This window comes from Bos indicus, chromosome 6, assembly GCF_029378745.1.
Source record: "Bos indicus isolate NIAB-ARS_2022 breed Sahiwal x Tharparkar chromosome 6, NIAB-ARS_B.indTharparkar_mat_pri_1.0, whole genome shotgun sequence".
In the NCBI taxonomy this organism is placed as follows: domain Eukaryota; kingdom Metazoa; phylum Chordata; class Mammalia; order Artiodactyla; family Bovidae; genus Bos; species Bos indicus.
The window spans coordinates 83451428-83465103 of NC_091765.1; positions in this window are offsets into that span (position 1 = coordinate 83451428).

Here is a 13676-nt window from a genome sequence, read left to right on the forward strand (position 1 = left end):
TTTTAATGGCTGAGTAATACTCCATTGTGTATATGTACCACCACTTTCTTATCCATTCATCTGCTGATGGGCATCTAGGTTGCTTCCATGTCCTGGCTGTTATAAACAGTGCTACGATGAACATTGGGGTACATGTGTCTCTTTCCCTTCTGGTTTCCTCAGTGTGTATGCCCAGCAGTGGGATTGCTGGATCATAAGGCAGTTCTATTTCCAGTTTTTTAAGGAATCTCCACACTGTTCTCCATAGTGGCTGTACTAGTTTGCATTCCCACCAACAGTGTAAGAGGGTTCCCTTTCCTCCACACCCTCTCCAGCATTTATTGCTTGTAGACTTTTGGATCACAGCCATTCTGACTGGTGTGAAATGGTACCTCATAGTGATTTTGATTTGCATTTCTCTGATAATGAGTGATGTTGAGCATCTTTTCATGTGTTTGTTAGCCATCTGTATGTCTTCTTTGGAGAAATGTCTATTTAGTTCTTTGGCCCATTTTTTGATTGGGTCATTTATTTTTCTGGAGTTGAGCTGTAGGAGTTGCTTGTATATTTTTAGATTAGTTGTTTGTCAGTTGCTTCATTTGCTATTATTTTCTCCCATTCTGAAGGCTGCCTTTTCACCTTGCTAATAGTTTCCTTTGTTGTGCAGAAGCTTTTAAGTTTAATTAGGTCCCATTTGTTTATTTTTGCTTTTATTTCCAATATTCTGGGAGGTGAGTCATAGAGGATCCTGCTGTGATGTATGTCAGAGAGTGTTTTGCCTATGTTCTCCTCTAGGAGTTTTATAGTTTCTGGTCTTACGTTTAGATCTTTAATCCATTTTGAGTTTATTTTTGTGTATGGTGTTAGAAAGTGTTCTAGTTTCATTCTTTTACAAGTGGTTGACCAGTTTTCCCAGCACCACTAGTTAAAGAGATTGTCTTTAATCCATTGTATATTCTTGCCTCCTTTGTCAAAAATAAGGTGTCCATATGTGCGTGGATTTATCTCTGGGCTTTCTATTTTGTTCCATTGATCTATATTTCTGTCTTTGTGCCAGTACCATACTGTCTTGATAACTGTGGCTTTGTAGTAGAGCCTGAAGTCAGGTAGGTTGATTCCTCCAGTTCCCTTCTTCTTTCTCAAGATAGCTTTGGCTATTCGAGGTTTTTTGTATTTCCATACAAATTGTGAAATTGTTTGTTCTAGCTCTGTGAAGAATACCGTTGGTAGCTTGATGGGGATTGCATTGAATCTATAAATTGCTTTGGGTAGTATACTCATTTTCACTATATTGATTCTTCCAATCCATGAACATGGTATATTTCTCCATCTATTAGTGTCCTCTTTGATTTCTTTCACCAGTGTTTTATAGTTTTCTATATATAGGTCTTTAGTTTCTTTAGGTATATATATTCCTAAGTATTTTATTCTTTCTGTTGCAATGGTGAATGGAATTGTTTCCTTAATTTCTCTTTCTGTTTTCTCATTATTAGTGTATAGGAATGCAAGGGATTTCTGTGTGTTGATTTTATATCCTGCAACTTTACTATAATCATTGATTAGTTCTAGTAATTTTCTGGTGAAGTCTTTAGGGTTTTCTATGTAGAGGATCATGTCATCTGCAAATAGTGAGAGTTTTACTTCTTCTTTTCCGATTTGGATTCCTTTTATTTCTTTTTCTGCTCTGATTGCTGTGGCCAAAACTTCCAAAACTATGCTGAATAGTAAAGGTGAAAGTGGGCACCCTTGTCTTGTTCCTGACTTTAGAGATGAAATGCTTTCAATTTTTCACCATTGAGGATAATGTTTACTGTGGGTTTGTCATAGATAGCTTTTATTATGTTGAGGTATGTTCCTTCTATTCCTGCTTTCTGGAGAGTTTTTATCATAAATGGATGTTGAATTTTGTCAAAGGCTTTCTCTGCATGTATTGAGATAATCATATGGTTTTTATTTTTCAATTTGTTAACATGGTATATTACATTGATTGATTTGTGGATATTGAAGAATCCTTGCATCCCTGGGATAAAGCCCACTTGGTCATGGTGTATGATCTTTTTAATGTGTTATTGGATTCTGATTGCTAGAATTTTGTTAAGGATTTTTGCATCTATGTTCATCAGTGATATTGGCCTGTAGTCTTCCTTTTTTGTGGCATCTTTGTCAGGTTTTGATATTAGGGTGATGGTGGCCTCATAGAATGAGTTTGGAAGTTTACCTTCCTCTGCAATTTTCTGGAAGAGTTTGAGCAGGATAGGTGTTAGCTCTTCTCTAAATTTCTGGTAGAATTCAGCTGTGAAGCCATCTGGACCTGGGCTTTTGTTTGCTGGAAGATATTTGATTACAGTTTCAATTTCCGTTCTTGTGATGGGTCTGTTAAGATTTTCTATTTCTTCCTGATCGAGTTTTGGAAAGTTGTACTTTTCTAAGAATTTGTCCATTTCTTCCATGTTGTCCATGTTATTGGCATATAATTGTTGATAGTAGTCTCTTATGATCCTTTGTATTTCTGTGTTGTCTGTTGTGATCTCTCCATTTTCATTTCTAATTTTATTGATTTGACTTTTCTCCCTTTGTTTCTTGATGAGTCTGGCTAATGGTTTGTCAATTTTATTTATCCTTTCAAAGAACCAGCTTTTGTCTTTGTTGATTTTTGCTATGGTCTCTTTTGTTTCTTTTGCATTTATTTCTGGCAGGTGAATTCTTAACCACTGGACCACCAGAGAAGTTTCTCTTCTTTTCTTAAAATTCCTTATTCTCATCCTCTTCCTTTTAACTTTTTTCTTTTTATCTAAAACTTATTAAATTATTGGTCATATTTGTCATTACTATCATCATCACCATCATAATTTTAGTCCTCATTATCGATCAGCATCCATCATCACCTATGTGTGCTAGTCGTTCAGTTGTGTCCAACTTTTTGTAACCCCGTGGTCTTTGTAACCCCTGTCAGGCATCACTGTCCATGGGATTTTTCCAGCAAGAATACTGGAGTGGGTTGTCATTTCCTTCTCCAGGGGATCTTCCTGACCCAGAGATCAAACCCAGGTTTCCTGCATTGTAGTCAGATTCTTTACCATCTGAGCCACCAGGGATTTGCTAACAATAGGATCTGGATGGAAAGCCAGCAGGAAATGCTGCAAGGGCATTGGTAAAAGCAATTCAGAAGAGTTTAGAGGAGGGACACCCATGACCCTTTTAAGTCACCTCATTTTTCCCTCACCTTTTTATGTGACAAATATATATAGCATAAAATTTGCTATTGCTGGGGAGGAAAAATTTTCCTTTACCCTTCTTCTGGTTGGTCTAAGAATTAAGTTGACATGAAACAGAATAACAGGAGAAAATCAAACAAATATTTAATAACATGTATACAAGGCAAAGACTCAGAAAAACTGAGTAATCCACCAAATGAAACTGTTACCTTAAATAACATCTTCAACATCTGAAAGAAGATGTTGGAAGCAGCAGTTTGGGACCTCAAAGGGGAGGAAGGCAGTTGACATGGGAATGGAAAAGCAAATGTTTGATAAATGTTTGCTGGGCCTGCAAAGACAATGGGACCCAGAGAGAAATTTTAACAAATTCTCAGTACTATGATTATTTGTAGTGATAGGTCTCTTCCTGAAACAGGTCTACTAGCTACATTCTTCAGGCAGTAGAAGGAAAGGTCAAAATTTCTTCCTGAATCTTTTGGGCCTTGACTGTTTTCGTCTCAAAAAAAAATGATATGCCAAGGAGACATTTGAGGGTGGCAAGTTTTCTTTCCCTACACTGGGTTAATCAATTTTAGGTATACAGTTCTGTGGTATTCAGCATCAGTTCAGTCTCTCAGTCATGTCCAACTCTGTAACCCCATGAAATGCATCACGCCAGGCCTCCCTATCCATCACCAACTCCCAAGTCCACCAAACTCATGTCCATTGAGTTGGTGATGCCATCCAACCATCTCATCCTCTGTCGTCCCCTTCTCCTCCTGCCCTCAATCTTTTCCAGCATCAGGGTCTTTTCCAATGAGTCAGCTCTTCACATCAGGTAGCCAAAGTATTGGAGTTTCAGCTTCAACATCAGTCCTTCCAATGAACACCCAGGACTGATCTCCTTTAGAATGGACTGGTTGGATCTCCTTACAGTCCAAAGGACTCTCAAGAGTTTTCTCCAACATCACAGTTCAAAAGCATCAATTCTTCAGTGCTCAGTTTTAAATACATTCATATGGACATGAGTTTGAGCAAGCTCTGGGAGTTGGTGACGAACAGGGAAGCCTGGCATGCCACAGTCCATGGGGTCACAGAGTCAGACATGACTGAGCAACTGAATTGAACTGATTGTTGTGTAACCATCATCAACATCCATCTCCAGAACTCTTTCATCTTGCAAAACTGAAATTCTGTACCCATTAAATAATCACTCACCATGACTCCTTTCCCCTTGGCAATCACCATTCTGCTTTATATATATATATATATTGTAATCTCCTCTTTTCCAAAAGCCCCAGACTCTTATAATCAACCTTCTAGTCTGTTTTTGTAAGTTAAGCTTTGTTATTTGTTTCTCTTTTTAGATTTCATATGTAAGTGATATCATACAACATTTGCCTTCTTTGTCCAGACCTTTTTACTTAGTATTAATAAAATGTCTTCAGGTTCATCCATGTTGTCTCAAATATATGCATATACATGTGTATGTATATATAATACATATTATAAACATATATCTTAAACACACGCATGTATACATATACACAAGAAATAGACACATAGCTCTAGAACTAAACCTTTTAATTAATTTCAAATAAAAATATGACTTTAGCTAATCAAACCTATTGAATAGAATATGAATGTTTTAACATTTCTACTGTAATTGGTATCTACAACTTAACCTAGAAATAAAATCTGCTTAAATGATTTGAGAATTTCTGTGTATAAGGGCAAAGGGAAAAATCAATAATTTCTTACTAAGGGGAAAAGAAAACCCCACAACAATCCTGATATGAGTAAGAATTGGATCTGATAGTGAAGATCAGATTGCTTTTAAATTCTGTGTCCAAAAAATGTAAGATAAACTACCAGAAGACCAAGTATCATATTAGCATGAACTATGGAGAAAACAGTTGTGAAGACAAGTGTAGAATTAGTGTGCCATAAGTTTATCCACTTTTTCCTTTTAAAAAGTTATCTCTACTCACACAAAATGCTCAGCTATATGAAGTATATATGAAGTACAATGCTAACTTACTGGGCAATGGCCATTTATTATCGTCCAGCAGTATTTATTCATTTATTACATATTTACTCCTCAGCTGCAATATGTCAAACACTTTACTATGCACTGGAAATGTAAACATGGACAAAATGTTTCCCTACTCTGAAGAAGTTCATATGCCAGCAAATAAAATGAAGCAATTATAAAAAGTGTTATGGTAGAAATTTGTGCAGAAATTATAGAAACCCAAGGAAGACGTAAACAAAGGCAAAGAAAAGTACAATGGGTCATAGAAATGTCATGTTGGACAGATCTTTAATAACATAAGATGTCTTTATAAGATCATTAGAAATGTCTTTAATCTTTCCCCTGCTTAATAGACAGGAAGGACTGATGCTGAAGCTGAAACTCCAATACTTTGGCCACCTGATGTGAAGAACTGACTTCTTAGAAAAGACCCTGATGCTGGGAACGATTGAAGGCGGGAGAAGGGAACAACAGAGGATGAGATGGTTAGATGTCATCACTGACTCGATGGACATGAGTTTGAGCAAGCTCCAGGAGTTGGTGATGGACAGGGAGGCTTGGCGTGCTGCAGTCCATGGGGTCACAAAGAGTCAGACATGACTGAGTAACTCAAATGACTGAATAGATAGGAAAGCCTTCCTGTCTATAGGATATTGGAAGAGAAAAAATATCTGATCAAAGCTGGGCTAATTATCCTCTCTCTGCTGTCTCTCAAGAATTTAAACTGAGAGATATAGAATGACACTGAATTAAACTAATCATGAAGAGTCAGTATGAATTTCCAGGAAGCCTTACCCCTGGAAGGGATTATTGTCGCCTTCTTAAAAGACTTCTTGTCAACTGTGCCACAATTTTCTGTGAGAAAATTTTGTTAATTTTCAAAAACCAGAAAATTAACATTCTTTTATTAGATATTCTGGATCCTTTCTACCAAACAAGGAGGAGAAAGGTAATTCAAGCAGAATGATATACGATAAAACATGACATGATAAAAGAAATTATATCTGTATTGTTAAATTAATTAAACAAGGAGACCATTAGACCAAGGTGGTTCTAAACTGTGGTAGCCTATGTAAGTAAACCAAACAAGTCCATAAATGGCTCAAAGTTACAAATCTACAACCTAAAGACAGCCAATAACAGTCATCTACACTTTAAGTTGTAGTGAATCACTCCAACTCCAAGCTCCTTCTGGTGGTTCACTCTCAGCCACTTTGATTTGGTGCTGCCAAATTCGAACTGATTTTTGCTCAAGTAAGCTCCTAAAATTTTAATAAGCTCCAATTTATATTTCATAATTCATACAAAATATTATAATACTTAAAATATATAAACACATATACACATCATATGTATGTGATTGCCAATAACATGGGATAAAGACAAAATAAAACATTTCTGTATTGCAAAGAAAACTCTGTAGTTTTATTTTTATCTTTCTGTTTTCTTTTTACTTTTCTCCTTTGGAAATTCATGTTACAGAGTTACATGTCTAAGCTTAGCTTATTGTCTAAGCACCAACAGCATTAAATTCAGCATTTTGATTTTTCATTTAAAATCTAATTTCTGAGTTTTTGTAATTATATTCATTTTTCATAATGCAAACATATAATAAAATTATCACCAATGTTTATTAAACATTTTCAAAAATTTTGATGGTTGTAATGTAACTTGGATTAATATAAAATTATTCTTTATCAAAAGTGGACATATTAAATAAAAAGAGAAATAGAAAATAACCCAAGATTTAGCCATAAGAATAGCTGCAAAGAAAAAGGGAGGGCAGGAGAGGGAAATAATGATTTTTGTGTGTGCTTTTTAAAATTCATTTCTTCAGTTCCAGAATAACAGAATTAAGGCTATATCAATGAATTTGTTCATCCAATAACATATTGAACATTAACAATTGTGAAAATGATTGAGAAGGGTTCAATAATAATTCTAATGTGGCAGCCTTTAAAAACTTACTATCAAATGGAGGAACTATCCACCATGCTTAAATTTCCCATTAGCTAATTTTAACACAAAGTTAAAAATTCTAAGAGCTATCTTGGCATAAAGACAGATATATAAGCCAATAAAACAGAATAGAGAATTTAGAAATAACCCACACAAATACAGTTAATGATCTTCTATAAGGTTGCAAAGACTACACAATAGTAAAATGATAGTCTTTTCGACAAATAGTGCTTAGAAAATTGGATATCTACATGCTAAAGAACCCAACTGGAACTTCATCATGTACTATACACAAATAGTCCACTCTAATGGATTAAAAACTTAAACATAGGACCTGAAACTGTAAAATTCCTAGGAGAAAACATAACATTGGCTTTCGTAATGATTTCTTGGATATGACACCAAAAGTAGGCAACAAAAGTAAAAAAACAAACAAAAAACTGGATTGCATCTAATTAAAAATCTGCACAGCAAAGAAAGCAGTCAACAGAGGTAAGCTACAGAATAAGAGCAAATATTTGCAAATCATAATCTGAAAAGAAGTTCATGTTCAATACATATAAGAAATTCATACAGTTCAATAGTAAAAAAAAAAAAAAAAGTGCTGGAAAAATGTGTAAAAGATTTGAGCAGACATTTTTCCAAAGAGGACATACAAGTAGACCACAGATGTATGAATATATGCTCAACATCACTATTGATCAGGGAAATGTAAATCAAAACCATGATGATATCACCTCATACCTGTTAGGATAGGATATACATCATCAAGACAACAAAAATCCAAACAAAAATAACATCAAAGAAAACAAAAAAAACAAAAAAACAGAGAATACCAAGTACTGGCCAGGATGTACACTGTTAGTGGGACTATAAAGTACTGCAGCTATGAAAAACAGTATGGAGCTTCTTCAAAAACTTAAAAATAAAAGTATCATATTATTCTTCTTGCCTGCAGAATTCCACGGATAGAGGAGCCTGGAGGGTTACAATCCATGGGGTCACAAAGAGTTGGACACGACTAAGTGACTAACACTTTCACTTTCACCATGTTATTCAGTAATGCCACTTCTAGGAATTTATTCAAAAGAACTGAAATCAAAATCTCAAAGAGATATCTGTACTCCCACATTCATTGCAGCATCATTTACAATAGCTAAGAAGTGGAAACAACCTAATCGTTCATCAACAGATGAAGGAATAAAGAAAATTGTTCCCATACACATGTGTGTGCCCCCTCATACACACATACACTGGAATTTTATTCAGCCTTAAGAAAAGAGTAAATCTTGTCATGTGCAACAACACAGATGAACCTTGAGGATGTTACACTAAGTGAAATAAGCCAGTCACAGAAGGACAAATATTGTATGATTCCAATTATATGAGGTCTCTAAAGTAGCCAAATGCATGAAAGTAGAAAGATAGTTGTAAGAGCCTGGGGGTAGAGGGAGATGGCAATTTGCTGTTTAATGGGAATAGACACGAAGTCATGCAAAATGAAAAAGTTTTCAAGACCTACTATATAGCAAAGTACATGTAATAAACAATATTGAACATTTAAAAATGTGTTAAGAGGACAGATTTCATGTTACCTGCTTTTTTAACCACAGTTAAAAAAAAAATTTTTTTTTAAAAAGATCAAATGAAATGGCAAATAGATGATACCCAAATTCAGAGGAGGAAAAGACTATTATGAGTCAAAGTTATCAGAAAAAGCTTGGACATAGGGATTGAATAAGTGACAAGCCTTGAAAGATAGGTAGGATTTGGACATTTGGAGATTATTTACAAGACTGACCAAGGCCAAAGGAAGAGCACAAGCAGTAACATGGAAGAAAGGAGCTTAGAGTATTCAGGAAAGAGTTTATCTGGATTTGAGCAGAGTGTGTGAGAAATAAAAAAAAAAAAGTAGGAGAAATGGAAAGCAGGGTTAGAATGATTAAGTTCCAACTATGGAATATCTTAGAAAGCAGGCAAAGAAAGCTATGAGATTTCACATTTCTGTATTATATGAAGAACTGAATATTTGAAACCCTTAATGAATGGCAGGAATAAAATTTAAAACCCTTAGGATATTATACTTACAGTTCACAGAAACTTTGGCAATAGTGGGCCTTTACAATGCAAAAAGTTACATATATTCATAACATTTAATTTTTTCTTATTTTTTATAGATTCATTGAAGATAATAATTGTGAATCTCAAATATTTACTGTACTTATTATAAATATGCTAGATGCTAGGAAAATATGAAAGGAGCATAAAATACTGCCCTTGCCTTAAACTACTCCTTTATTTAGTCAAGAATACAAACCTAAGAATACATGCAAAGCAATTAGAAATGATCAAATAATTCATGTAAGAACCAAATGAACATGTCATTTAAGTGAAGGGAAACCAGTAGGGACTGGCTGAAGGAAGGGCAAAGTTAGTGGACTACTGATTAATGAAACATTCTGGAATTAGAATGGGCTGTGCTCAAATCCTTACTATGTAATTCGTGATCTTGAGCAAATAACTTAACTGCTTGGGATGTTTCTTACTCTCTAAAATTATGAAGACTCTAGGAAAATATTTATAAAGCCTTAAAATTAGACCTATTACACAGAAGGAACTCAACACAGAGTAATTTCTTTCCATTCCCTTCAGGATAAATCAGAAAAAAAGTATCAGAAAATATACTATACATTTTGGCTAAAAATAAGAAATGAATTTTAAGAATTTTTAAAAGGAAGTACAAAAAAATCAGTATAATAAAAAGATCACCTGTAATTCCACCTCACAAAATAAATTTAGATTGCGTTCCTTGTGAAAGACAGGGAAAAAAGAGGGAGATTCTAATTTAACACCTGATAATATAAAGTCTGTTTTTCCACATGTCAATAAACATTTTCTATTGTACTATTGTTAATAATTGTCCATTTGTCCATAATAAAAATTCAACATACATCCATTTAACAAGTACTCTGAGCACTCAAAATTGAGCAGTTGACAAAATGAAATCCTTGATAACAGTTTCCAGTAGTTTAAAATCATGAATACTTCCAATTTTTCATTATTGTAAATCAATATAGCAACAAATGTCTGTGTACAGAAAGTTTTGTGAACATCTGTTTATTTCCTTTAAAAAAACTTCTGTAAATAGAAATAAAAATATAAACTTTGGAAAGACTCCTGAAACACAGTAAACATGATTTCTAGACAAGCGACACTTTTGTTACCCTATACTTTGAAGTTATCTGAACATCTCTATTCTTTGAAAATTGAAATGAACTAAAACAATAACAACCCCTCAGATATGCAGATGACACCACTCTTATGGCAGAAAGTGAAGAGGAACTAAAAAGCCTCTTGATGAAAGTGAAAGAGGAGAGTGAAAAAGTTGGCTTAAAGCTCAACATTCAGAAAACTAAGATCATGGCATCTGGTCCCATCACTTCATGGCAAATAGATGGGGAAACAGTGGAAACAGTGTCAGACTTTATTTTTTCGAGCTCCAAAATCACTGCAGATGGTGATTACAGCCATGAAATTAAAAGACGCTTACTCCTTGGAAGGAAAGTTATGACCAACCTAGATAGCATATTAAAAAGCAGAGACATTATTTTGCCAAAAAACGTCTGCTAGTCCAGGCTATAGTTTTTCCAGTGGTCATGTATGGCTGTGAGAGTTGGACTGTGAAGAAAGTTGAGCACCGGAGAATTGATGCTTTTGAACTGTGGTGTTGGAGAAGACTCTTGAGAGTCCCTTGGACTGCAAGGAGATCCAACCAGACCATTCTAAAGGAGATCAGTCCTGGGTGTTCATTGGAAGGACTGATGCTGAGGCTGAAACTCCAATACTTTGGCCACCTCATGCAAAGAGTTGACTCATTGGAAAAGACCCTGATGCTGGGAGGGATTGGAGGCAGGAGGAGAAGAGGGTGACAGAGGATGAGATGGCTGGATGGCATCACCGACTCAATGGACATGAGTTTGTGTGAACTCCAGGAGTTGGTGATGGACAGGGAGGCCTGGCGTGCTGCAATTCATGGGGTAGCAAAGAGTTGGACATGACTGAGCAACTGAACTGAACTGAAAACAACAATACTTTGATATTTATAAAATATTTTATCCTAGTCTCATCTAAATTCTCCAAAAGTCCATGCAATGTTCAGAGCAACTAATACTCTCTTTTTTAAAATTTCATTTTATAGATAGGACTAAGATAATTCCTTCCATCAGGTTTTCAGATTCTTAGTCATCTTTTTTTTTCAGAAAAATCCATTAAGAAATACTAAAGTAGAAAGATATCATACTAACCAATGGGTGCTAACACACAAAAACACAAAGATACAACTCCTGCCATCAATAAGCTCACAGTTTCATTGGGGAGGCAAATAAACACAAGTTATGGTACAGTTAATTGCAATGATACTTATGTGCACAGGATTTTAATTACAGGGGGGATGACTCAAATCCAAATTTCAATGAATGACAGTGAATATCCAGGTCCAGTTGGTGAACAGTTAGGAAAAAAAGTGAAATGGAAGCCAAGGAAAAATAAACAACTAGATAGAGAAAGCTCCATGAAGGAGAGATAACAGTATCTGGCCCATCAGAGGTGATCAGTCAATTTCAGTTTAAAGATGAAATGAGTTAGTAATAACTCTAGAATTTATTACTGAAACGTGAGTTGCTTTAGCCAAGTAGATACAGAGACAGGTTATTTTTAGAGAGATAAAGAGATTATGGAATCTCCCAGAAACGTGGTCCCCTTGAGAAGGGAAGAGCAAACCACTTCAGTATTCTTGCCTTGGGAACCCCATGAACAGTAGGAAAAGGCAAAAAAATAGGACTCTGAAAGATCAACTCCCCAGGATGGTAGGTGCCCAATGTACTGCTGGAGAAGAGTGGAGAGATAACTCAAGAAAGAATTAAGAGACAGAGCCAAAGGAAAAACAACACCCAGTTTTGAATGTGACTGGTGGTGGAAGTAAAGTCCTGTGCTGTAAAGACCAATATTGCATAAGAACCTGGAATGTTAGGTCCATCAGTCAGTTCAGTTGCTCAGTAGTGTCTGACTCTTTGCAACCCCGTGAATCACAGCATGCCAGGCCTCCCTGTCCATCACCAACTCCCGGAGATCACTCAAACTCATGTCTATCGAGTTGGTGATGCCATCCAGCCATCTCATCCTCTGTTGTCCCCTTCTCCTCCTGCTCCCAATCCCTCCCAGCATCAGGGTCTTTTCCAGTGAGTCAACTCTTCGCATGAAGTGGCCAAAGTATTGGAGTTTCAGCCTCAGCATCAGTCCTTCCAATGAACACCCAGGACTGATCTCCTTTAGAATGGTCTGGTTGGATCTCCTTGCAGTCCAAGGGACTCTCAAGATTCTTCTCCAACACCACAGTTCAAAAGTATCAATTCTTCGGTGCTCAACTTTCTTCACAGTCCAACTCTCACATCCATACACGACCATTGGAAAAACCATAGCCTTGACTAGACGGACCTTTGTTGGCAAAGTAATGTTTCTGCTTTTGAATATGCTATCTAGGTTGGTCATAACTTTCCTTCCAAGGAGTAAGCGTCTTTTAATTTCATGGCTGCACTCACCATCTGCAGTGATTTTGGAGCCCAGAAAAATAAAGTCTGACACTGTTTCCACTGTTTCCCCATCTATTTGCCATGAAGTGATGGGACCAGATGCCATGATCTTAGTTTTCTGAATGTTGAGCTTTAAGCCACCTTTTTCCCTCTCCTCTTTCACTTTCATCAAGAGGCTTTTTAGTTCCTCTTCACTTTCTACCATAAGGGTGGTGTCATCTGTATATCTCAAGGCAAATTAGAAGTGGTCAAACAGGAGATAGAAAGAGTGAACATCAACATTTTAGGAATCAACGAACTGAAATGGACTGAAATGGGTGAATTTAACTCAGATGACCATTATATCTACTACTATGGGCACGAATCCCTTAGAAGATATGGAGTAGCCCTCATAGTCAACAATAGAGTCTGGAATGCAGTGAAAGTGAAGTCGCTCAGTGTGTCCGAACCTTGCGACCCCATGTCAGTGGGAAGACATAGGGTCTGAATACATCTTCAGGCAAGAATACTGGAGTGGGTTGCCATTTCCTTCTCCAGAGGATCTTCCTGTCACAGAGATTGAACTCAGGTCTCCTGTACTGCAGGCAGACTCTTTCCTGTCTGAGCCACCTGGAATGCAGTATTTGGGTGCAATCTCAAAAAAATGACAGAATGATCTCTGTTCATTTCCAAGGCAAACCATTCAATATCACAGCAATCCAAGTCTATGGCCCAACCAGTAATGCTGAAGAAGCTGAAGTTAAATGGTTCTATGGTGACCTACAAGACCTTCCAGAACTAACACCAAAAAAAAAAGATGTCCTCTTCAGCACAGAGGACTGGAATGCAAAAGTAGGAAGTCAAGAGATACCTGGAGTAACAGGCAACTTTGGCCTAGGAGTACAAAATGAAGCAGGTCAAAGGCTAACAGAGTTTTGC